Source organism: Nicotiana tabacum, chromosome 18 (genome assembly GCF_000715075.1).
Source record: "Nicotiana tabacum cultivar K326 chromosome 18, ASM71507v2, whole genome shotgun sequence".
In the NCBI taxonomy this organism is placed as follows: Eukaryota; Viridiplantae; Streptophyta; class Magnoliopsida; order Solanales; family Solanaceae; genus Nicotiana; species Nicotiana tabacum.
In genome coordinates, this window is record NC_134097.1 from 95,890,885 (window position 1) to 95,917,540 (window position 26,656).

Consider the following 26,656-nt stretch of genomic DNA (forward strand, 5'->3'; position numbering starts at 1 on the left):
ACATGTATTTCCCATTCTACTATGGAATCTGAATTTATTTCATTAGCGGCTGTTGGAAAAGAAGCAGAATGGCTGAGGAATATGTTACTTGATATAAAGTTGTGGCCACAACCTATGCCAGCCATTTCCATATTCTGTGATAGTGAGACTACAATGTGTGTTGCTCACAATAAAATATACAATGGGAAATCGAGACATATAAGCTTGAGACATGCTTATATAAGAGAATTAATTATAAATGGAGCTATAGCTATAATATATGTGAGATCAAATAAGAATTTGACTGATCCCTTACGAAGCCATTAGGTAGAGATGTAGTACAACAAACTTGTGGAGGGATGGGGCTGAGACCCTTAAATTAAATACAAGGAATAGGAACCCCACTTTGAGTTAGTATACACTCTAACAATATAAGTTCAATGGGTAATAACAAGTTACTTGTATTGTTTAAGCACTGATCTCCTCTTTAGGAGCCCTAATTCTATTGTACTACTTACTGTTATGTGAGGAGTTAAGGAGTTGTTAAATGCTTGTTATAACAGGGGCATAAAGACAAACTCCAAAGTGCATACTGTTACATGAAGAGGTTGATTAATCTTAATGGAATTATTAATGTCTGGAGTAACAGGGACATAGTAACTAATTCCACCTATATGAATATTGAAGTGGTGCCGCTTCTAGCAAGATTTAAAGGGTTGATCTTGTAAATATTCATGAATTCAGGATGAGCACATGGCCATAAACGTGCTAAAGCGAATACTGGATTTTCTAAGCTACTAGATAACGCTGTGTGTGTGGTACTTTCGGTTTTGGCACAAGGATTTGTGGTTCAAATCTTAAGATACCATTAACTTTGTCAAAACTTTAATATACTTACACTAAAGGAAAGTTCAAATCTGTAAAAGATACTTTCAATTATTCACAAGTGTTATGAAGTGAAATAACAAACTAGTGGGGATTGTAAGATAGTTTGTTATTGGCAAGTTGGAAGTGGGACGTTTCTTTCTCGTACCGTGCATGTTAGCCTCGGAACTGATCATTATGAAATAGCGCATAACAGCCACGAGATTGGCTCAACAGGCACGAGATTGACTCAACAGGCACGAGATCCTAGAGTTAATTATTTTTAACAGAAAAATCAAATTTATTTGAATTTTAAATTCAAAATTCGAATAAATAGTCGTGTCTGTTTGTGAAACAAGACATCTTTTCTGAAAGGGTCTGTTGGTTGCCTATAAATACACAAGAATTCCAACGAGGTAGATATAGAAAATCACAAGTGTTATTGCAGGCTTTGTTGTATCCTGAAGAGAATCGTTTTGTATTTTCCCTAAATTAGTATACAGACGATAACTCTTTAAGGACAGTCGATTTTCACGCCTCAAAGCCAATTTTGATTATTATTTTCTAACAATAACTAGTATTAGAACTCGCGCGTTGCTCTGTCAATATTAAAAATATTAATTATAATTTATCTTTTTAGTATATTATATCATGTTGCCTTAATAAAATTTCAATTGGCATCTTACTTCTCAATACAATATTTCATTAACTAAATTATATGAAATTAAAGAAAAATGAATTATATAGTCATCGTATAATATTTTTGTTTCTTATTTTTCTTTATTATAATTTTTATTATTTAATTTTATTACATTATTAATATGACAAATTATTAGCATGTCACTTGGCTTAATATCATTTTCACTATTACTTCTCAAAACAAATATTTTAAATTTTATTTTATTGTTCACAATTCTTCAATTTTCTAAATTTATCAATAATATGTGTATTATTTACTTAATTTATTTTATTTTTCTAAAGTAATTGAAATATCCTCACATTATCTCTATTTTCATCTTTGTACATTTTTCTACTATAATATTATAATTAGTTTTTTTTTTCATTTTAAATTTTACATATAATCGAAATACTATCATATATAAATAAAATTGTAATTTTGAATTTTTACAAAATATTAACAAAAAAGTAATTTTACTATTTTATCATATATTTATTGATATTTTAATAATTGTTATTTTGTATTATTTTCCATAATCAAATGAACTTTTGTTTTATCTCAACTCAAATATTTCTATCTATAAATTCTAAATCAAATTATTTTATTTATCAAGAAAATATTTGGCAGTTTTTTATAGATATAAACTACCATATTAGGAAGAAACTGCTTCTATATTTGAATTGATATTTATTTTTATTTTCTTCTTTTCGTTTTTTATTTTTAAATAATTCAAAACTCTAAATTTATAAACTCAGAGAAAGTAACTAATTATTAACAATACATAATGCATAATTTAAATTTTTAAAAAATTTAAATTAGAAAAGAAACTAATTATTATGTAACCTAACTAACTTTGTCCTAAATTACCATGTGGCCTATTGTGAAGCTATTTACAGATAATCGAGATACTATCATATATAAATCAAATCGTAATTTTGATTTTTTTTTAAAATATAATAAGATAAGTAATTTCACTATTTTGTCATAAATTTACTGTTATTTTTAATACTTGCTATTTTTGTATTACTTTTCATCAGCAAATGAACTTTTGTTTTATATCAACTCAAATATGTTTATCTATAAATTTGAAATCAAATTATTTTCTTTATTAAAAAAATATTTGGCAGTTTTGTATAGATATAAACTACCATATCTATAGAGAAAAAAAACTATCATATCTATAGATATAGATATAGATATAAATACATAGATTAGATTTATCTAAGATCATTCTCATTCAACTACTTTCATTAATTATTATAATTCCTAATTATTAATATTGTCCTAAAATTGCCAAGTGATTTTTAGCTTGCTTAACCACAATGCATACTACCCTACTTTTATATAACTAGTTTTAGAGTACGCGCTTTGCGCGTGTATCCTATATCAATGATTATGTATTTTTTTTTTTAAAAGTTATCTAAATGTTATTAAATGATGAGTTTGACTTATTGAACAAAATTAAAGAAAATGTGTAACTTCCAAAATAGAAAAGTTGATCCGTTTTGGCTAACTTAATAAATGAAAAAATCCTCTCTACAAAATTACTCATATGCGTTATTATGATTTCCGAGGACTTATGTAAGAATATTTCATGAAAACTATTACTATTGTTTTTGTGGCCTGATCTTAAAAATAAGTAATACATAAATATTTTAACTACGATTTTTCAAAAAAAAATCAAATAATATGAATTGAATAATTTGAATCTTTTGGAGTTCTATCGATTTATGAGTGATGAGGTTGGACTACAAATCCTAAAAAAATATAACAATATAAAATCTTTTGAATGATTAATGTTGAGTTAAAGTTTTACAAAAAATAACTTTATACTAATACAGGAAATTGTCATTCATTGGAAAGAATGAATTCGGAAGAAAAGAAAAATAACTTTTTGTCTTATGTTATTTCATCCTTAGTGCTTCAAGTTTGTACAAACATCTCACTTGTAATAGTACTAACATAGACTCTTAGAATTATACATGGCCTACAAGAAAAGTGAATGTCAAACATTTTTCATATGGAAATCAAATACAAGGAAAGGACAACGCAATACATCCATTCGTCCCAAATAATTATTTTACAGTGCTAAATATAAGAACTTCCTATATAATCTAAATAAGAAAATATAATTAAAATTTTAGTTGATTTTAAAATTCTAAGTATTAAAAAAATAACTAAGTTACAATTTTATCAAATGTAAAATTTATATTGGAAAGATAAAAATTAATCAACCATCCAAAAGTAATATCGAAAGAAATTATAAATATGCTCAAATAAGAAAATATAGTCTATAAGGTCCAATACTTTTTATTTAACAATTCTAAATATTAGGACTTACCTTAAAGTTTAAATAGATAGAATTTTATATGGAGTAATATTCTTATTGATCTCAAAATCTTAAATATAAGAAAAATTAATGTGGACGGAATTACAGTCATATAGTCATTGTCATTATCACTTGTTATTCCTCTGGTTTATACTTCATGGCCATATTACCCCATATGAAGTTTCCGAAACCTCTTTCCTATGCATTTTCTTCCTTCGTAATTCAGAGTCTATTACTCACATGGTCACTCAACTATCCCAAATTATCATCTAAAGTCACTTTTTTTTTGTTTGTAACAACAAAGTCACTAAACTATGTCTATTGCACTCAGAAGGTCACTCAACTAGATTTTTCAAATTTTGGATTGCCAAATACCTATTTTACCCTTTAAATTATAAACATTTATCTTATTTTTATTTTTTTAAAACTTGTTAATATTATGATTTTTCCCTTTTTAATTTACATTATGGACTTACCCATAGAATAAATAAATATTATTTACAAATTAAAAAAATAAAAAGTATTTAAGCATATATAATGCTGGAACAACAAAATAATGAGCATAGTAAGAAAGTTAATTAGAATAATTTGTTAGTAATAATAATTTTAGTATTAACAATAAAAATTCAAAAAATTATTTACATAATTTAGAATGAAAGAAAATGAGGGAGTAGTAAGGTTTGCGTTCACATTACTCTCCCCAGACCCCATTTATGCGGTCAAACTGGGTTTGTTATTGTTGTTGTAGTAGAATGAAAGAAAATAAAAGTTGTAAAATATATATTCCATGCAAGTAATATAAAAATAATTATTTAAATAAAGGTATTTTTATAATATACATTATATATTCTTGAAAATTATGCTCAATTATATTATATATATTCCATGCACAACTTAACATAACATATTTTACCCTATACAAATAGTCCATCTACTTTACGGTGACATAACTTTGTGTCGTCGGAAAGTTGGTAGAAGCATAATAATATAATTGAGCATAATTTTTAAGAATATATAATGTATATTATAAAAATACTTTTATTTAAATAATTATTTTTGTATTATGTGCATTACAACCTTTATTTTCTTTCATTCTGAATTGTATAAATAATTTTTTGAAATTTTGTTGTTAATAATAAAAAGTCAAAAATAAAATAAAAAGAAGATAAATGTTTATAATTTAGAGGGTAGAATAGGTATTTGACAATCCAAAATTTGAAAAATCTAGTTGAGTGACCTTCTGAGTGCAATATGCATAGTTCAGTGGCTTTGTTGTTACAAACGAAAGAAAAGTGACTTTAGGAGACAATTTGGGATAGTTGAGTGACCATTTGAGTAATTGACTCTAAATTCAACTCTTTGGAATCAATTATACGACCAAATCATCTTGATCTCATATTTATTTTTGTTTTTGTTTTTTCCTTAAACGATAAATATTTGAGTGAACTAACTCATATAATATGTTAATTAATTTTAAACTACAAAATATTAGGACTTCATATGCTTACTTCAAATAAGGAATGATTAATAATTAAAATTGCAGATGATTTTAAATTTCTAAATATTAGGAGAGTCATTAATTACAATTTATAAAATATAAAATTTATTTTTAAAGAATAAAAAAGGCTAACATATTTTGCAAAAGGACTTCGTACTTTTAATTTGGCATATCAAATGAGAATATATACTAAGATTGACTATACGATTCGACCATAATTATCTTACAGTTTTTGTTTTATACGCTACTTGGTATTAGATATTCCCTAAGTCTATAATGAGGTATATGATAGAGATGTTAATGTTTATAATATAGTTGTAGGCATATAAATTTTACTTAAATTAAACCCATAAAATAATTTGGACTATATTTTAAATTCAAGATATATTGGTCCAAATAAATATTATGTGTTAATATAATTGAATTAATTATATAAGTCCAATACATATGGGTTAAATAAATAAGTCTTAATCCATTGGGCTAGCCCAATTAATTGGGCTAAAGGGATGAGCCCACTTCATTAAGCCCAAGACGACATCTTCCTAGAGGCCCAGTTTGGTGCCACGTGTCAAATGACGTGGCGTGCCAAGTCAAGCGGAAGAGCCAATAGGATCATGCCACGTGTCAAAATGACAAGGCATGCCAAGTCACACTAAAAGGCCAATGAAATCGCGCCACGTGTGCACGTGACATGTTCTGGCCAATCAAATGCGGCCATGTCGCACTTCAATTTGATTGGTCGGAAAGAGTTTGTTCTTATCATAACTCTTCCCTTCCACAACTATAAATAGGGGTCTTTATAACTCAGAAAGGACACCAGAAGTTATAACAAGAAGCAAGAAAGAGCTCGTGGATCAGACGCTGCAAATTCCTCCACAAGTTTCAAGCTTCAAGTTCAATTTCAAGAAATCAAGTTCAAGCTCAAGAACAAAGACCAAATCAAGTTCAAGTCCAATCAATCAAGCTCAAGCTCAAGAACAGGATCATCGTTCGTGGCAACAAATATAGATTTAATATCAAGCTTAAAGGCCCTTGAATTTATTTACTATTGAAAAGTAGAATCAGAGGATCCATAGAGATTGTAACACTCAAATATTCAAAATAAAATACTACGATTGTTGCGATATTTTTCGGTCTTGATTTTATTTTCTCAATGCAATTTATTGTCTACAAATTCTGGCACGCCCAGTGGAACCGTCTCTACCTCTCATCTCAACTTTTCATTCACCAAATACCAAGAACATTGAAATGGCTTCAAAAAAAATCAACTTCGGTTCAACTTCCACCAAGGCTGCTAACTCCAGGTCCTATGCTGATGTGGAAAGCATCCTCGATGTTACCTTTGGAAGCTTCGGACCAGTAATGAGGAGCAAAGCAACCTCTTTAGGACAACAAGCACCCCAAGTGCCATCCGCGTCAACCCCTATTTTTGGATCTTCATCCTCAAAAGGAGCAAGATCTTTCATAAACGCATCTGAAGGAGGAAGCGATATTGCTGAAAAGATCAAGAAAACTCTTGCTCTACTTGGCCTCTCCGGATCCAAGCACTTTGCTATGAAGGAAGATGATGATGATTCAAGTGATGGATCCTCCCCACTTACACCACATAGTGTAAGCCGATCAAGGATCAATCTGTGTGAAAATCCATGCTACTCTCCGTCGTCCACGACAATCATGCAAGCTATGGTGACAAATACTTCATCCGTAGATGAGCAGTTGGCAAACTTGACGGAAGCAACCGCTGGCTTGACCAAATGCATGCAAAATCAAGAGGGCTAGAATTGATAAGCTAACAGACAGGGTGGGAATCTTGATGGAAGAAGAATTTACCCATGCACCCGGTAAGCTCCCAGAAGTTCTAGAGAGTGACTCTCCCCCAAGACAAGCAGCATCCACTAAGGCTATCCCTGTCTCATATGAAGGGATGATTCCAATCGATCAATTGAAGGAGTTCATCGAAGGAACCATTAAGAACAAATATGAAGTTGCTGCCAAATCCTCCCTTACATATGCAAAGCCGTACACTGCAAGGGTCGATATGTTGAAGATGCCTGCTGGCTATCAACCTCCGAAGTTTCAACAGTTTGATGGTAAAGGTAACCCAAAGCAACATATTGCGCACTTCGTTGAGACGTGCAACAATGTTGGGACTTATGGAGATTACCTCATCAAGCAGTTTGTCCGCTCACTAAAAGGAAATGCTTTTGACCGGTACACAGACCTCGAGGCTAGATCTATCGATAGCTGGGATCAACTAGAGCAAGATTTCCTCAATCGCTTTATAACACAAGACGCACGGTGAGTATGATAGAGCTTACAAATACTCGTCAACGAAAGGGGGAACCAGTTATCGACTTTATCAATCGTTGGAGGAATGCTAGCCTCAACTGCAAAGACAGACTTAATGAAGCTTCAGGCATAGAGATGTGCATCCAAGGCATGCATTGGGGATTGCGCTACATCTTGCAAGGTATCAAGCCTAGCACATTTGAAGAACTTGCAACTCGTGCCCATGGCATGGAATTGAGCATGGCCTCCACTGGAAATGAAAGGCTACCCATCTATGAACCTCGCAAAGTGAATGACAAGCAAGAAGTTAGGAAGTGGGGCAAGTTTGTACCCAAATCTGAAAGCAAAGAAGCTATGAATGTCAATATGTCACCTATGAAGTTCATAACGAAGGTGAACAAGAAGTAGAGTATGAAATCCACTTCTTTTCAAGACAAGCCAAGTGGAAAGTTGACTCTAAAAGAAATGCAGGAAAAAGAGTACCCATTCCTGGATTTTGATGTGCCAGCTATTTTCAAAGAACTCCTCGAGTTAAATCTCATTAAGCGTCCGGAGATGAAGCGACCAAATGAAGCTGGGAAAACAAATGACCCGAACTACTGCAAATATCACCGACTTGTAAGCCACCCTCTAGAGAAGTGCTTTGTTTTCAAGGATAAAGTCATGGATTTGGCTCACGAAAAGAAGATCATGCTTGAAGATGAGAAAGCAAGTGCAAACCAAGTCTCTATCACCTTTGGCCCATTCAGTCCGGATGACTTATGTGGTTTTAAAGAAAGTAAAGATGAAGAATTACTAGAGAGCGACAAAGCTGAAGTGAATCAACCTAATGACGATGAAGGTTGGACATTGGTGAATCATCGTAGGCACCACAAAAGGAGCCCACGAAAAGAATCAATAGAACAACCAACAAGGAAGATGATGGTAAAAAGACCAACGAAAAAGAATCCAGTTAGGCATTTGAAGAAAGCGAAAGTGGAGATGCACCATTCTCAAAAGCCACGAAATCCAGTCACCTTGGAGGAGTTTCTACCAAGTTGGTTACGCACGAAGATTTCCCATGAGGGCATTGATGCCTCTTGTTGCCATGCTGACAAAGGGGAAGAAAAGAGTGATGACCTACTGTTGGCACCATCTTCGGAAAAACCCATCGAGTCCACTCCTCAAGAAGTTAATGCTTGTGAGGAAAAGGTCATGTTCACAAATGAAGATCTTTTGCTAGGTGACACTCCTCATAACCGCCCATTGTACATGGTTGGCTATGCACGATGAAAGGATAAATTGGATTTTGGTTGATGGAGGATCCTTAGTGAACATTTTGCCAATCCACACTGTGAAAGAACTTGGTATTCCTATGAACGAACTCTTAGAAAGTCGTGTGATGATCTAAGGATTCAACCAAGGGGGGCAAAGAGCCATAGGCACGATCAGGCTGGAAATCACTATTAAAGATATGCAATCAAGTGCATGGCTGCATGTGATAGACGTGAAGACTTCATATTTTGCTTGGGAGGCCTTGGATACATGAGAATAAAGTAGTTCCATCTACCTACCATCAATGTTTAAAATACTATGAGGGTAAAGTCGAGAAGACGGTAGTTGCTGATAATGAGCCATTCACCGAGGTTGAGTTACACTTTGCCGATGCAAAGTTCTACTTGAAGAACCACATTGTGAAGGAGCTGAAAGTTGATGATGGTACGAAAAGGAAGAATGACGAACCCATAACTAAAGAAGCTGATGTGACTATTGGTAAAGCCAAAACTGCTACTGAGGAGGTACCCGCCAACGTGAATAAATCTCATAAAGGGGGTATTGCCTCTTATGGAAAGAAAGTAAGTCCTGCATTCCAATATGTCCCTAAAAGGAAGAAAGACGAGGGCGGATCACATAATCTCCAAACCAAGACGCTAAGGGAGTTAACTCTTCTGGTAAAATGAATTGAGGCAGTAAAGTTGTCCTCAAAGCCACTTGCAGGGTTTGTAGCCCAAAATCGTTTGCAGAATGTGGCACTCCCTACAAAGCGAACATATAAAGGTTTCGATCCTAACGCTTACAAGTTATTTGCAAAAGCTGGATACAATCCCAATGAGCAATCAAAGTTAGGGAAGCTCCCATCAGAAGCTGCAACGAGGCAACCATGTGAAGGTCTGGGATACAAGCAACCGTCACCAGTGTGCATCTCAATAAGAAGGGCGAGTAGTAATTATATCAGTGTATAAGACGAATCTGCCGCTTCTAACAGGCCTTATGTCATTGATCGGCTTGGAAAATCAACTGTGAGAACTTCTGTATTTGAGAGATTGGGTCCATTAATGAAGGGGAATAAGTTCCAGAGAAATCATCAAAATACAAGAACACCCGCTTCACCCAAAATTCAGGAGATCTCTAAAGATTTCCAAAGTTTGGTTCCTTCCAGAATGAGGCGACAAACAAAACTGGTGGTTTCATGTGAAGAAGTACTGAAAGTAAAGCTATATACTGTGGTCTACACTAAGGAACATGACGAAGATGAAGAAAGTGTAGGTTCTTCGTATCATGTCACTGTACAAAGAGAGAATGGTGTTTCGTCTTCGATGGAAGATAATGCGGAATTGGAGGATGTTTCACCGTGTTATCACATATCCTTCAATGATGGGGACCCTCAAGAAGATGAAGATGCGAAAGATACTCCACCTGAACTTGAAGAAGGAGTGAAGACGATAGTTGATGCCTTAAAAGAAGTTAACCTTGGCACCGATGAGGAACCAAGACCCACCTACTTCAGTGCTTTACTAGAAGCTGATGAAGAGAGAACTTATATTGAGTTACTCAAAGAATTTAGGGATGTCTTTGCTTGGAGTTACAAAGAGATGCCTGGCTTGGACCCGAAAGTAGCAGTCCATCACCTTGTAGTCAAAAATGGTGCTCGCCCTGTTAAACAAGCTCAAAGGCGTTTTAGGCGGGAGTTGATTCCCCTGATCGAAACTGAAGTTAACAAACTCATTAAAGCTGGATTTATTCGGGAAGTTAAATATCCAACATGGGTTTCAAGTATTGTCCCTGTAATGAAGAAGAATGGCTAGATTCGAGTATGTGTTGACTTCAGAGACCTCAATAATGCATGTCCCAAAGATGAAATCCCGCTTCCTATTCCAGATCTAATAATCGATGCTACTACTGGTTACGAGGCAATGTCTTTCATGGACAGTTCGTCGGGCTATAACCAAATTCGCATGACACTAAAAGAAGAAGAGCTTACTGCATTTTGCACCCCCAAGGGTATTTATTGCTACAAGGTAATTCCTTTTGGCTTGAAGAATGCTGGTGCTACTTACCAAAGGGCTATGCAAAATATTTTCGACGATTTTCTCCACAAGAATGTCGAATGATATGTTGACGACTTGGTGGTGAAATAAAGAGAGAAAGGCGACCACATGAAAGACTTGAGGATGATATTTGAATTACTCCGGAGGTACCAACTTAGGATGAATCCGTTGAAATGTGCCTTTGGAGTTACTTCTGGAAAGTTCCTTGGTTTCATTGTCCTACATCGAGAGATCGAAATTGATCAAGCCAAAGTGGATGCCATTTTGAAAATGCCTGAGCCTCGAGATATCCATGAATTGATAAGTCTGCAAGGAAAGCTATCATACCTTAGAAGATTCATATCAAACCTGTCTAGGAGGTGGTAACCATTTAGTCACCTCATGAAGAAAGACGTTCCTTTCAAGTGGGATCAAGCTTGTAGCAACGCCTTCAAAAGTATCAAAACCTACTTGATGAAGCCTCCAGTTTTAACAGCTCATATACCAGGAAAGCCATTGATACTATACATTGCGGCGCATGAAAGGTCTATTGGAGCTCTGTTGGCCCAAGAAAATAGTGAGGGGAAAGAAAACTCTCTTTACTACTTGAGCAGGATGATGACACCTAACGAGTTGAACTATTCTCCAATTGCAAAGTTGTGTTTGGCGCTAGTCTTCTCAATTCAAAAGTTGAAGCACTACTTTCAAGCTCATATTATCCGTCTTGTTTCTAAAGCAAATCCCATCAAGTTCGTGATGTCAAAACCTATTATTAGTGATCGACTAGCGAGATGGTTCCTCCAATTTCAACAATTCGAGAATTTGTACATCCCTCAAAAGGCTATAAAAGGACAAGCATTGGCAGACTTCTTGGCAGATCATCTGATACCTGATGATTAGGAGCTAACTGATGACTACCTGATGGGGACGCAATGGTCGTTGAAGTTGAACCTCCATGGAAGATGTACTTCGATGGTGCTGTGCATCATGGGGGAGCCGAGGCTGGCGTAGTATTTGTCACTCCTCAAGGTGAAGTCTTGCCCTACTTCTTCACCTTGACACAACTCTGTTCCAACAATATTGCTGAATATCAAGAATTAATACTTGGGCTTGAAATGGCCGTTGATATGAAGCAATTGCAATTGCAAGTCTTCGGTGACTCCTAGTTAGTGGTCAATCAGCTTTTGGGTAGTTACGAGGTCAAGAAGCCTGAACTACTCCCATATCATGATTACGCAAAAAAGTTGATGGGTTGGCTCAGCGATGTGACTATTCAGTATGTACCAAGGAAAGAAAATAAGAAGGCTGATGTTTTAGCTACTCTAGCTTCATCATTAGCCCTGCCTGACCAAGTGCAAGTTACCGTCTTCCAAAAATGGGTAGTAACACTGCCAAATGAGGTCGAAGGTGAAGATAACGAACTCAAGCATCTTGTTGCTATTTCTAAAGTTGAGAAAGAAGAATGGCGACAACCCATTATCGACTACTTATGTTATGGGATACTTCCAGAAAATCCGAGGAGAAGGACTGAAATCCGTCGTCGTGCACCTCGCTTCCTTTACTATAAGGATACTCTATACAGAAGGTCGTTCAAGGGAGTACTCTTGCGATGCCTAGAAGAAGAAGAAGCTCTACAAGCTTTGTAGGAGGCATATTCTGGGGTATGTGGGTCACACCAGTCCGGACCAAAGCTCCACTTCCATTTAAAAAGGATGGATATTATTGGCCAATGATGGTAAAAGATTGCTTGGACTACGCTGAAGATGCAAGGCTTGTCAATTCTATGCGAATTTTATTCATCAACCTCCTGAAGTGTTGCACCCGACTGTTGCATCCTGTCCATTTGACGCTTGGGGATTGGATGTTGTTGGACCACTGCCAAAGTCCTCTAGTGGGCACCTATACATCTTGGCTGCAACTGACTACTTCTCAAAATGGGCTGAAGCTGTTGCTCTTAAGGAAGTAAAAAAGGAAAATGTTGCAAGTTTCATCCGAGTAAACATTATTTATCACTTTGGCATTCCTCGTTACATAATAACGGATAATGGAAAGCCATTCGATAATAGGTTGATGAACATGATTTGTGATCTCTTTGGCTTCAAGCAACATAACTCTTCGATGTACAATGCTGCCGCCAATGGTCTAGCTGAGGCATTCAACAAGACTCTATGCAACTTGTTAAAGAAAGTTGTCTCCAAATCCAAACGAGATTGGAATGACTGTATGGAAGAAGCTCTATGGGCATATAGAACGACTCATCGCACACCAACACAAGCGACTCCTTATTCACTCATTTATGGAGTCGAAGCCGTCTTGCCACTTGAGCGTCAAATACCTTCGTTACCACTGGCTATTGAAGAAGGGATCATTGATGAAGAAAATGCTCGACTTTGATTAGCAGAGTTGGAAACTCTTGATGAAAAGAGATTGGAAGCTCAATAGAGTCTTGAATGTTATCAAGCTCGATTGTCTCGTGCCTTCAATAAAAGAGTTCGTCCGAAATCTTTTCAAGTAGGAGATCAAGTCCTTTCCGTACGAAGACCCATAATTACTTCCCATACACCTGTAGGGAAGTTCACTTCGAAATGAGATGGGCTATATGTCATACAAGAAGCTTATTCAAGTGGGGCTTACAAGCTGGTTGATGCAGATGGTATGAGAATCGGCCCTATCAACGGCAAGTTTTTGAAGAAGTATTATCCATGAAGTTGCAAGTCATAATGCTCCTCGACATACGAGCCTAAACTACAAGTCATGATGTTTCTCTACATACGTGCCTAAACTGCAAGTCATGACGCTCCTTGACGCACAAGCCTAAACTGCATGTTGCCACACTCCTGGCCCGCAAGAGTATAAACTGTGTACGGCCCAAAAAAAAAAGTCCGCTAGGTTGAAAATCTCAGAAGAGGCGGCCTAGGCAAAAGTTAGGAAGTAAAAAAAAAACTACCCAGTCTAAACTACAGTATGACTTGATCCTCTTCACCGAGGTACGTAGGCAGCTTAGAGTTTCATTCTAAGTTCAGTCGCATAAGTTCAAAAGATACATATTGCCCCAATTGTTGTCCAAGTGAAGTATGGAGAAATGTAAAATCAAGCTGAAACGCCATCCTCCTGTTAAACATTGATCTCATTTGACTTAAAGGGGGCGACCCTCCATGGTAAATTGATATCTCCGATGGGCCGATTTTAGGAGGATGTCAAGTATTTGCATTGAAGTCCAGGGATTCTCTATGTCTTCAGGTTCGCCAAACCTTCAAGTTTGTTGGTCTCTAAGTCCGCTCTCTACCTTAAAAAAGGGAAGAGAAGAGAGACATCAAAAGGAAACACAAGTTTAAGGAAAGGATTGCTTGGCACAACGTTTCAAATTCAGTGAGACTTAAGTCTAGTTTTCTTGAAATCAACAAAGTTGAAGTCTTCAAGTTGAAGTCTTCAAATCCGTTGATCTTCAAGTTGAAATATTTAGGCCCTCCAAGTCTCAAAGTTGAAGTCTTCAAGTCTGTCGGTCTTCAAGTTGAAGTCTTCAAATTCGCTGATCTTCAAGTTGAAATATTTAGGTCTTCCAAGTCTCAAAGTTGAAGTCTTCAAGTTTGTCGGTCTTCAAGTTTCAGTCTTCAAATTCGTCGGTCTTAAAGTTGAATTGTTCAAGCCCTCCGAATCTTCGAGTTGAAGTCTGCAACGTCCGCCAAATCTTCAAAATTTTCCAAGTGTTCAAGTCGATGTCGTCTTCGAGTTGAAGCTTTATAACTTTCCGATCTTAAGGTGGACATATAAGTCCCTTTGCTCCTTAAGTTGGCCTCGCCGATGGTCGAGCCACATTGAGAGTAATCTCTCCGGTAGTCGGGCCACTTTGAGAGTAATCTCTCCAAGAATTGGGTCACATTGAGAGTAATCTCTCCAAGAATTGGGTCATTTTGAGAGTAATCTCTCCAAAAATTGGGACACATTGAGAGTAATCTCTCCGGTAGTCGGGCCACTTTGAGAGTAATCTCTCCAAGAATTGGGCCACATTGAGAGTAACCTTTCCAAGAGTCGGGCCATTTTGAGAGTAATCTCTCCAAGAATTTGGCCATATTGAGAGTAATCTCTCCAAGAATCGGGCCATTTTGAGAGTAATCTCTCCGGTAGTCGGGCCATAAAAGTAATCCCTCCGATATTTGGGCAGGGATGAGTACCCATCCCCTCACACCCCAAGATTATCTTCTTCATGCGTGGATCATCTTGTTGAACAAGAATATATCTTTCTCACTTGACCTACAAGAAAAGAAAAAAAGACAACAAAACAAGGAAAGCACAAGAAAAGAAGATGAAATTACCTTCGCGTCAATGCTTCCAAGTCGTCAAAAGTAGACTCAAAGTGGTTTGCAAAGGCTGAAAGTAATGCTAATACAATAAAGGATGTATGGTATTTATAGATGTCAAAAGGTGGCCGTGAAAGGAATAAATACCAATGTGGGAGGTAGATTATACGACTGGTCTCCTAGAAGGATTCGGCTACATGCAAAAGTCTTAATTAATTTGAACACTGTCGGATTATGACAAAATAATGTCATTGAAAAGTTAATACCTAACTTAGTTTAGAAAATAATGTCTTAGAAGTCTACTTGAATTAGAAAAGTTGGAAAGTGAGTCATTGGTGAAATCCCACGTTAATACCTAACTTAGTTTAGAGTTTAACATTAAAGTGTGAAGGAGTTTTGCTTTTTATGGAATGTACTTGCAAGCCAAGTTGCATATTTGTTCTAGTGTACTAACGTGATTCGAGGGCTTTCAATATCTTGCGACTGGTAAAAGAAAGAGCCATAAATGATGTAAACATTTATATTTTTTTGAGCTGAAATGTAACTGGAAGTGTAAATGATGTAAACATCTATACTTCAAGACTGGTCTTTCGAGATAAGTAAATATACACATCGACAAGTCTTGAAGTAGGGAGCATTTGTAGGCATATAACTTTTACTTAAATTAAACCCATAAAATAATTTGGACTATATTTTAAATTCAAGATATATTGGTCCAAATAAATAATATGGGCTAATATAATTGAATTAATTATATAAGTCCAATACATATGGGTTAAATAAATAAGTCTTAATCTATTGGGCTAGCCCAATTAATTGGGCTAAAGGGATGAGTCCACTTCATTAAACCCAAGACGACATCTTCCTAGAGGCCCAATTTGGTGCCACGTGTCAAATGACGTGGCGTGCCAAGTCAAGCGGAAGAGCCAATAGGATCATGCCACGTGTCAAAATGACAAGGCATGCCAAGTCACACTAAAAGGCCAATGAAATCGCGCCACGTGTGCAAGTGACATGTTCTGGCCAATTAAATGCGGCCATGTCGCACTTCAATTTGATTGGTCGGAAAGAGATTGTTCTTATCATAACTCTTCCCTTCCACAACTATAAATAGGGGTCTTCATAACTCAGAAATGACACCTGAAGTTATAATAAGAAGCAAGAAAGAGCTCGTGGATCAGACGCTGCAAATTCCTCCACAAGTTTCAAGCTTCAAGTTCAATTTCAAGAAATCAAGTTCAAGCTCAAGAACAAAGACCAAATCAAGTTCAAGTCCAAGCAATCAAGCTCAAGCTCAAGAACAAGATCATCGTTCGTGGCAACAAATATAGATTCAAGATCAAGCTTAAAGACCCTTGAATTTATTTACCATTGAAAAGTAGAATCAGAGGATCCATATAGATTGTAACACTCAAATCTTCGAAATAAAATACTACGATTGTTGCGATATTTTTCGGTCTTGATTTTATTTTCTCGACGCAATTTATTGTCTACAATACTACACAGCTGTCTAAAAGGGAAATTTCTCCTTAAAGGAAGAAGACCATAATTGTTTGATTTCCGGTGGATTACGTTTCCATTCAATTGCATATTTTGTTCGATAACTTAATTAGTTTACTTACTCCTTTTATGTTTTGGACTTTCAATGCACTAAATATTAGTCAAGAGATTACTAAATTCGTAAGTGGTATTAAATCTATATTATATTAAAAGGAGAGTAGTATGCATTGTGGTTAAGCCAAGTGGCAAGCTAAATGGAAGCCACTTGGCAATTTTAAGATAATATTAATAATTAGAAATTATATATAGAAACATAATTAATGGAAGTAGTTTAATGAATCTTATACATAATCTAAATAGATCTTAGACAAATCTAATCTATATATCTATAATTAAATTTATATGTATATTTGTGTCTATATCTATATTTATATTTATATATTGATCTACTCATAGATTTTTTTCTATATTAGCTAGAAATATTTATATTATATTAAAAGGAGAGTAGTATGTATTGTGGTTAAGCCAATTGGCAAGCTAAATGGAAGCCACTTGGCAATTTTAAGATAATATTAATAATTAGAAATGATATATAGAAACATAATTAATGGAAGTAGTTTAATGAATCTTATACATAATCTAAATAGATCTTAGACAAATCTAATCTCTATATCTATAATTAAATTTATATGTATATTTGTATCTATATCTATATCTATATCTATATTTATATATTGATCTACTCATAGATTTTTTTCTATATTAGCTAGAAATATGGAGGTAAATAATTAAACTATAATAAAAAAATAAAAATATATAAAGACGTAAATTGAGATAACCTATAACTATTTATACTTTGGAGTAAGTTAAAATATAGAATAAAACTAAAATTTACTTAAGATATTAAGGATTTATTGAGTTTAAAAATTAAATAATTTCAAGCAGCAAAATAAGATTTTACATAAAGTATACAAAAATTATTTATAAGGTAAGAGAAAATTAAATAATCAATAAAAGATAATTTAATAACAAGAATAATAAATTCATATTAATACTGATAAATCGTGCAAACGAATATTTTATACGTAAATATTACTACAACATTTAAATATAATGTGTTCGAATAATTAAGAAAAATATTTTTCTATGATTATATTTGAATTAAATTCAGTTAGTTTAAATTTGAAAGCATAACATAATTTTTTAAAAATATGGTCCAATTAAAAAATAGAATGATAAAAATTATTTGAATTTGAGATGAGAAAGTTTTTAAATTTTTATCTATATTATATTAGAATGAGTGTGGTAAAAATAAATACTAAATTTAAACATTCTAATAAAAATTCATATGACAATGTAATAATATTAGGTATTGAATAATATAAAATCAAAAATAATGAATAAATAGAGAAAAAAATAAAAATTTAGATTTTTTTATCATAGGAAAAAGGGTCAAACTTATTTAAATTTCATATGAGAAAGTTTTTTAAATTATACTAAGAAAAGTCCTAATATAAGTCCACATAACTCAAGTCTAATAGTTAAAATCAAAAACTAAAAAAATTGAACAATAAAAATATATTAGAGATAATGTAAGGGCATTTACAAATCATAAGTTTAGAAAATAAAATAAAATAAATATACAATACTTAAAAGTATTATTAAATTTTAAATAATTTAAAATTTTCGAGCAATGTTTTTAAAACAAAATAAATATTTATTTCATAATTAAAAGAATTATATATTTATCTTATATTATTAAAGAAAAGTAGTTGATAATGATATTAAATAAATTTACAAGTTAATGAAAAGCCACATAAAATGTAATAAGACTATATATTAGATTAAAAAAAATAGCAAAATTATGTTAAATTATTAAAAATTTACTATTAGAAATTAAAAGAAAAGGCTATTTGAATTTGAGATTAGAAAGTTCTTAAAACTATGATGCGAATGCTCAAATTATGGATAATACCAGGAAATTGAAGTCTTGCTTATGAAAAATAAAACAATAATAAAAAATAAAATTTTTAAATGAAAAAATAAATTTCTAATATAGGTAATTTTACAAAAATTAAATTTGTATCTTAAAACTAGAAAAGAAAGAAAATTTATGTAAAGAAATAAAATGACAGTGAAAATATTATTACAACATTTAGATATGTTCAGACAATTACGAAAATATTTTTCTATGATTAATATCTGAATCGAGTGCAGTTAGTTTGAGTTTGAATACATAGCATAATTTTTTTTAAAATGCGGACCATTTTAGAAAATAGAATGATAAGAATTATTTGAATTTGAGATGAGATTATTTTTTTGTTTTTTAAAATATTATGTAAAGAACTAAAATGACAGTAAAAATATTACTACAATATTTAGAAATAATGTGTTCAACAATTAAGAATTTTTTTTCTATGATTAAATAAAATTTTAAAAATACAAAATAAATTTCTAATATTTGTAATCTTACTAATGAAAATTAAAAATTAAATTGTATCTTATAGCTAAAAAAGGAAGAAAATTTAACTGCATCTAATACAAATTAATTATAAGAGGACTCAATACATTTGGAACATGATAATCAAATAACTTATGTATTAATATTTTAGACTAATTAAAAGTTACAATTTAAAACAAAATATGACATTATTTTGGCTCTAGGTAAAATGTTAATATAAAAACTAATTAACATTTGTAGTAGGAAGAGAATGTACATAAAAAATAGAGGTAATGTGAGGATACTTATACTTTAAATTAATTTAAAAATAGATAAAATAAAATAATTAAATTATATTTAAAAATATTATTGATAAATTTAAATGATTAAAATATTATGAATAAGAGGATAAAAGCATAAAAATATACCAAATTTCAAGAATAAATTTTTTATTTTTATTAAATACTATTAAAAGGATAAAAAGTAAGACATTAATTTAATTATAAGCTAATAAACAAATTATATGATAGTATAATAATATTAAATATTAAATAATACACTAACTATAAGAAAAGAACAAAAAAAAAAAGAATTTATGTAAAAGTGATGTGATGAATAAGATATATTTAACTTCCATATAAAAATAAAGTGATAATAAGAATTTTGTTAAGATAATATGATCTAATGTACTCGAACAAAATAGATCACAATATGATATGTTTAGTATTCTTTAATATCGACAGCAGAACGAAATACAAGTACCAAAATCAAGGGGTTAGGTTGCTACAAATATATATATAAAAGATTGGTTGTTCACTACGAGATTTGAACAATAATTTCATATCATGTTTCATAATTAAATTCTCATGTTATATAATTTTTATCTGAGAGGTTTATATTTTAAGGTTTTTTGTACATTATTCAAACAACCTACATCGCAATTTGAAATAATTTGTCTGCGCATCGCACGAGTACTGATACTAGTTACTAAATAATAGGAGGACTTACATAGGGAAAGAGCAAATGGCTAAAACGTTAGTTAAATTTGAATTCCTAAATTTTAGGAAAAACAATTTTAGGACTTATAATTAATTTATTCCAACTTTAATACATTACTCTTTCGACATGGGACGTAATATACATGTGAAGAATTATTAAATTTTTAAATTAAATTATAATTTCTTATCTCCAAATGTGCAATGAACTTAATGATAATAATTTAAAGGTTAAATTTATCAACTTTAAATTATGAATTTGTCTTTGCTTAGACTACTTCTACAGTCCACCATGTGGAAAAGGAGGTGCAAAAACAAAAAAAAACGTAGACAGATACTACACGGAGGCAGCTCAATGATAATATTAAAGACTATAAGCACAATAATTATAGTTCACCAGTTTTTGTGCACGTACATTGCACCTGAATAGAATAAAATTGCACGTACATTATACATGAATAAAAAATACATGTACATTGCACATGTATTTTATTTTAATTAGTATAAATATTGAACGTCTCTAGATATCTACTTTCTTTTTGCTCCTCATTGTGTATATTATTAGCCTACTAATTGTTATTTTGTTCAATTGTACCGGCCATGGAGGCAGGCACTTGAAATTAGACCCAGAAAGCAAATTGAAATGGTTAATTCAACCAAACACTTTAATCAGCAAAAATATCACATTATCTGAAGAGGATGGTACATTATGGTGGCATGCAACATACTTATATATATAGAAGATAAACTATTCTTTATTTCCAATGGTAGCGGGGGATTAGATGCCAAAAAGTGATGCTTAATTTTCTGTGTATCTACTTTTCAAAACGCTCAACTTTTCCGTTTCTAGACGTTGATAATTGTGGTAAGAACACAACGTGTGATATGCATGTGAGTTAGGTATATGTCACCGGTTCGAGCTCTCTCATAGACAAAAACATGGTATTTGAAGCAGAAAAGGGTGGAGGGAAAGTCCATATCCACTGAGTCTCGAACCATACGCTACTAGTCTTTGAAAATTTCTCGATTATAAAAAAAGCTCACATTAAAACACAAGTGGTTATGTTCTTCAAAGAGTCAAACTTATTTACTAAATGGAGAATTAAAATATGAAACTTGTGAGCAATTTGTTTGGTTATTATAAGCTAATGAGGCATTGAATAATAGCTAATTAAGTTATATATTCGAACAATCTGCACTACATGGGAATGTTTCAATTAAAAAGTAGTAGAAAACAGCTAAAGATATTAATAAAATTAGACATGCTTGCATAAAAATAATGATGTGATATAAAAGAATTGATTTCGTATTCCTTTTGCTTCCTGGATGTTTACTATATATGTTATAGCTCATTTATGCATTTAAATGTGTCTAACCAAACAAGAAAAACTTAAGGAAATTTGTATTATATCCTTTTAATATTTCAACGGATTGCTGAAAATGAGTTGCCTTCAGAAATGGAAGACAGTTTTTGTTGAATTTGGTCTTGCTGCTGTAACTGCACTTTTCAAGAAAGTCCTCAATGGAGGAATGGGCCAATTGGTGGCATCAACATACAGACTTGCAATTTCTGCTATTTTTTTAGCCCCTTAGCATGGTTCTTCGAACGGTATGAGTTTAATTTTTATATGTTGATAATATAATTTTTACATTATGGGATCGCTTTAAGAATAATGACAAGTAACTGCCTAAAATATGCGGAACTAGTTACCTTGAAATATAAGGGAAGCAACCTGTTATAGCAAGTTAAATTACATTGAATGTGTGAATAATTTTAACACTTTTAGCATATATCATTGTTCAATCAACCAGAGGCGGATCCAGAATTCAATATTTATGGTTCCTGCAACGACTTCGAGTAAATTTCCAAGAGTAACTAGGTTCACATTTAAATATTTGTAGATATTTAATGAATGTTTAGAACACATTTACACTGTTTGGACAAAAGCTACTGGGTTCACGGGAACTCGTATATGACATGCTATATCCGCCCCTGCAATCAACGCAAAGTAAGTGGAGCTATTTACGTGAAAAATAAGATAAACAACTTGCTATTACATACAACAACAAACAACAACGACCCAGTATAATCCCACAAGTGGGGTTTGGGGAGGGTAATATGTACGTAGACCTTACCCCTACCCCGAAGGGTAGAGAGGCTGTTTCCAGGAGACCCTCGGCTCAAAAAAGCAACAGGAGACGATATATTAGTACCATAAAAATGCATAATAAAATAACAACAATATAAGAGATATGAAGTACAGAATACGAAATACGAAATAGATGGCTGGTATAGTAAAAACTAGCAGATAAAGCCCTGCATCAATATACGACCAATGACATTCTTAGTCTAACTCCTAACTGGCTAGTCTCACTCTATTGTGCTGTAGAAATATTCACAACTTTCCCCTAACCTACAACCTTAATGCTCGACCTCCATAATTCCCTGTCAAGGGCCATGTCCTTAGTAATCCTAAGTCACGCCATGTCCTGTCTGATCACCTCTCCCCAATACTTCTTAGGTCACCCTCTACCTCTCCGCGTGTCCACTACAGCCAGTCGCTCACACCTCCTCACCGGTGCATCAGTGCTCCTCCTCTGAATGTGCCTGAACCATCTGAGTCTTACTTCCCGCATCTTGTCCTCCATGGGGGCCACACCCACCTTCTCTCGAATATCTTCATTCCTAATCTTATCCATCCTTGTATGCCCGCACATCCACCTCAACATCCTCATCTCTGCTACTTTCATCTTCTGGATGTGTGAGTTCTTTACCGGCCAACATTCAGTTCCATATAACATGGCAGGCCTAACCACTGCTCTATAAAACTTACCTTTTAGTAACGGTGGCAATTTCTTGTCACACAAGACTCCCGACGCTAACTTCCACTTCATCCACCCCACCCCTATACGGTGTGTGACATCCTCGTCAATCTCCCCGATCCCCTGAATAACCAATCCAAGGTACTTGAAACTACCCCTCTTGGGAATAACTTGAGAGTCAAGCCTCACTTCAACTCCCGCTTCCGTCGGCTCAACCCCAAATTTGCACTCGAGGTATTCCGTCTTCGTCCTGCTCAACTTGAAACCTTTAGACTCAAGAGCATGTCTCCAAATCTCTAGCGTCTCGTTGATGCCGCCTCGTGTCTCGTCAATTAGAATAATGTCATCAGCAAATAACATGCAGCATGGCACCTCCCCTTGAATATGATGAGTCAGTGCATCCATCACCAGGGCAAATAGGAATGGGCTGAGCGCAGACCCTTGGTGCAACCCCGTAATAACTGGAAAGTGTTTAGAGTCGCCTCCTACTGTCCTAACCCGACTCTTAGCTCCAGCATACATGTCTTTAATTACCCTAATATAGTCAACCAGGATCCCTTTATCCTCTAAGCAGCTCCATAAGACCTCCCTAGGAACCCTATCGTACGCTTTCTCCAGATCAATGAACACCATGTGGAGATCCTTCTTCCTATCCCTGTACTATTCCACCATCCTCCTAATAAGGTGGATAGCTTCTGTGGTAGATCGCCCCGGCATGAACCCGAACTGGTTGTCTGAAATAGACACCGTCCTTCGCACTCTCATTTCTACCACTCTCTTCCAAACTTTCATGGTATGCCTTAGTAATTTGATGCCCCTATAGTTGTTACAACTCTGGACATCACCTTTGTTCTTATACAACGGAACCATTGTACTCCACCTCCACTCTTCAGGCATCCTATTAGTCTTGAATATAACACTAAACAATCCAGTAAGCCATTCCAAGCCTGCTCTACCCACACACCTCCAAAGTTCAACCGGAATTTCGTCTGGCCCGGTAGCTCTGCCCCTTCTCATCTTACGCATTGCCTCCATGACTTTATCGATCTCAATGTCCCTACAATTACTTAATTCATGGGGACTGTCGGCATTCCTCAATTCCCCAAGTATAATATCCCGATCCCCTTCTTCACTTAGAAGTTTATGAAAGTAGGTCTGCCACCTCCTCTTAATCTGGTCATCTCCCATCAAAACTTTGCCGTCATCATCTTTTATGCACCTCACTTGGTCCAGATCCCGAGTTGTCCTCTCTCTCGCCTTAGCGAGTCGGAATAACTTCTTCTCCCCACCTTTGTTCCTTAGTTCCTCATACAGACGAGCAAAATCTGTCGTCTTAGCCTCCGTCACTGCCATTTTTGCCTCCTTACTAGCTACCTTATACCTTTCACTGTTCGCTCTCTTCTCCTCCTCGTCAGTGCTCCCTACTAACCGCAGGTAAGCCGCCTTCTTTGCTTCCACTTTACCTTGGACAACTAGATTCCGCCACCAATCTACTTTGTGGCCACGATTTTGGCCCGTAGATATCCCTAACACCTCTCTCACCACCTTTCTTATACAGTCCGCCGTCGTCGACCACATTGCGTTTGCGTTCCCACTACTTCTCCAAGCTCCCATAGCCGATAACCTTCCTTCCAACTCCTTAGCTTTATCCTTAGTTAAGGCGCCCCACCTAATCCTGGGGCGTCCTTGTACTGACCTCTTCTTCCTCCTTATCCTAATACAAATGTCCATCACCAAAAGCCTATGCTGCGTTGAGAGGGTCTCACCTGGGATAACCTTGCAGTCCTCGCACAACCTTCTGTCGCATCTCCTGAGGAGGAGATAGTCAATCTGAGTCTTCGCCACCAAACTTTGGTAAGTAACCAAATGCTCATCCCGCTTCGTAAAACTTGAGTTCGCAATGACTAGATCGAAAGCCTTGGCAAAGTCCAACAGCGAAATGCCCCCTCCGTTACACTCTCCGAAACCAAAGCCACCATACACCTCAGTGTACCCACCTGCAGATGACCCAATATGACCATTGAAATCTCCTCCTATGAATAACCTCTCAGAAGGTGGTATACTACGAATAATCTCATCCAACCCCTCCCAAAAGTGCTTCTTAATATCCTCATCCAAGCCTGTTTGTGGTGCGTACGCGCTAACGACATTTAAAGTACCCTCACCCACCACCAACTTAATAGTCATTAGTCTATCATTCACCCGTCTGACCTCTACCACAGACTCTCTAAGATAGCTATCTACCAGGATACCCACTCCATTCTTACCCCTCAGGACACCAGAGTACCACAACTTATACCCATCCACATTTTTCGCCCTCGATCCGACCCACCTAGTCTCCTGGACACACGCTATATTAATCTTCCTCTTTTGAAGGATTTTCGCCAACTCTATGGATTTACTCGTTAAGGAACCTATGTTCCATAACCCGATTCTCAACCTATAGGCTCCCTTGCCCCCTCTACCTCCCCTGCTACCCGTCCCACCCCCTGACCCCAGCCCCATACTCTGCCCCACCCGAGGACATGCCCTTATTCTATCATCCCAGACTGCAGCCACTACACCTACAACAATCTAGAGAAGACTCGCTAGTGCACAATGGACAACAAATCAAACTAGAAGGAAACAAGTGGTAACTAGTATCCTAGTTGAAAGGTTTAACTATTGCGAAGTAAAGTAACAATAATTTAGCTAACACCAAAAGGGAAACAGTAAAACAGGAGGTACCAACTCCCGATAACAAAACCTTTGGCTGATTTGCTGTACTCGATGTAGTTGTACGCTCACGCACCACTTCCTACCACCCTTTGCTGACACTTGCCCAGGTTGCTCTCCTTTTCCAGTGCTCGTGCGCCTAACTTGTCTCCAATACTTCGAGAATTCCTGAAAACACAGAAAATACCACGACCCAAAAACCAGAAGGAGATATCACCGCTACCACTGGTATAGCCCCAATAATATAAAATGAACAAAGAAAGGAGAAGAAGAAAACGAGAATATAAGGGGGTGGGGGCAGATTTGGGATGCAAAAGGGGTGGGGCAAGAAGACCCGATACTATTATATAGTTATAGTATTATATACTATTATATGGAAGGGAGATCTATCACCCAATACTATTATATAGTTACCGGCTGCTTAGGGGTGTTTAAGGGTTGAAGAAGAACAAGTCAGGTGGCTGATGTTCTGGTTTCCGGCGTGTGTGGCGGTGGAAGGGTAGTTTGTAACAGCTGAAGGATGTTCAAAGGTGGGCGTTGGGTGGCTGGAGTTCGCTGATGTTAGGGGTTATGGTTGGCCGTGTAGGGATTGGGTGGCGCCTGTTAGGGGGTCGTGTGTGTGTGGTCTGTCGGTGGCTGGGTGGTTGGAGTAAAGGGCAGAGACGGCAGTGAGGAGATGGGGGTAACGGCGGCTCTAAGGGTTCAGGGGTGTTCTCTAGGATTAGGCTGTGTGCTTGAGAATGTGAAGAATAATCTAATGATATTATATTTTATTTCAGTTTGATAACTAACCAGAATAAATCAGAAATTAGAATGGCGCCAGACAAATGATTGGGGCCTCATGTCGACTTGTGAGCTTAGCTTGGGTTCAGCTAGGCGAGCAAGGGTCCGTTGGCCTAGACGTGCAGTTGTGGGGCGACACTGCACTATGTGGGATGGAAGTATGTCGCGAGGGCTATA

General features: G+C 35.2%; 1 pseudogene; it reads left to right on the forward strand.

Moving 5' to 3' along the window:
* Positions 1-21,598: 21,598 nt before the first annotated feature.
* LOC142172814 (WAT1-related protein At3g30340-like) overlaps positions 21,599-26,656 on the forward strand; it is a 56,412-nt pseudogene continuing 51,354 nt past the window's right edge.